Source organism: Apium graveolens, chromosome 3, assembly GCF_009905375.1.
Source record: "Apium graveolens cultivar Ventura chromosome 3, ASM990537v1, whole genome shotgun sequence".
NCBI classification, from domain to species: Eukaryota; Viridiplantae; Streptophyta; class Magnoliopsida; order Apiales; family Apiaceae; genus Apium; species Apium graveolens.
Genome location: NC_133649.1, coordinates 247878054 through 247879795, shown reverse-complemented (window position 1 = coordinate 247879795; position 1742 = coordinate 247878054).

Genomic DNA, 1742 nt, shown 5'->3' with positions numbered 1-1742 from the left:
ATAATATTCCCATAAAGAATATTCTTTATACAAATAATTGAAGTAGAAGTTGGAAAACTTATACTTGAAATAAATAGCAAATAATCAAAGATATACTTATACGAAAGTAATATCTTTATTTGAATAATCAAAAATAAGTTTGATTATCGACACCTTATTCTTTAATACAATAAAGAATATTATTAAATAATAAGCGGAGTCATAATACCTCGAATGAATATTATAAATAATATTCATTAAATAAAATAAAGGAGTCATAAGTCCTCGGATGAATATTCGAAATAATATTCCATAATAAAATAAAGGAGTCATAAGTCCTCAGATGAATATTCGAAATAATATTCAAATAATAAAATAAAGTTATCGAATAAACCTTATTCGATTAATAGTTTTTGAAAATTATAACCATATATATATAAATATATATATATATAAAATCTACTCGGGATCCTCGACTCCCGGTTTTAGAAAATGTTTTCACCTTTGGGTCCCTATACTAAGGGTATATGCAAATTACCGCTATTCTCTAGCATAGGTATTATCAACTGAACCAACATATATATATGGCAAGAATACGAAACAGGCATGCATATGTACCATATCACATGCTACAATATATCGCAAGAATTTGCTAATATAACCATCATGCATCTATTACAAGATAATGCATATACAAGTGTATACATCACAACAACAGTATAACGGATAGAAAACTTGCCTGAGCGACTGGGGGTTACAAATGGCTCGGGATGAGTCTGGTAACCTATAAACAACAAGTAAGTTGGAATTAAACCAAAGTTACTTGTAAATCTATACTTTAACTAACTTAGACTCTAACGCTTGTTTTGCGCTTACTGATTCTCTTAAGTCACTCGAGTACCCTCGGCTCCACCATTTTTAATAATTTAACCATTATGAGTTTTAAGGCGATTCCTTCGCGAGTGTCTTACCAACTGCCTAACACTCTTACCATAATTGTTTCATACTCTAATTAACCCTTTTTGGTCTTTAACCTATGTTTCAAAGTAAGGCGAGGGGAAAAGTTTTGTTCGCGAAACGTCGTTACTTAAAACGGCCGTTTCTCCTAAACCATACATCGGAATCAAACGAACTACATATCAAAACGAAGCTCGTAACATGAACTATCTAAACATGGCAATGGTCAAAATCTAGCAGGGGGTTCTCGGGTCCTAATGTTATGCACAAAACAGTCTAAAGAAAATCGGACGTTACGACGGCTATGTTTACATGATTTCCCAAATTTAAACCATTCAAAACCAACCACAATTCAACCCCAAATCAATCATACAACCAACATCCATCCAAACCACATCATAACAGCCCCAACAAATCCACATTAACCATTTATACTTATTCCCCACATGAACTAAAAGCTTTACTTAGGTTCTTTAACTAATTATCAAGATTTACAACTCCAACAATACCACAAAATCAACCAATCTCTAAACACACAATAATCATGCCTCTCACCAACTAAACTACTCATAACAAGCTCTAAACATGATTACACACCCATTACACTAACCCATCATCTAAACATTAGGAAATCTAAACAACAAAACTTAAAACTCAGACCATGAAGAGTTATACCTTCCTTGAAGCTTTTAATCCATGAAAGGTCCTTGGAATGCCCATGGAAGCCTTAATCTAACCTCCTACAAGCTTGTTATTTCAAAGAAATCAAGAACACAAAAATTAATTTCAAGAAAGTACTATTCACC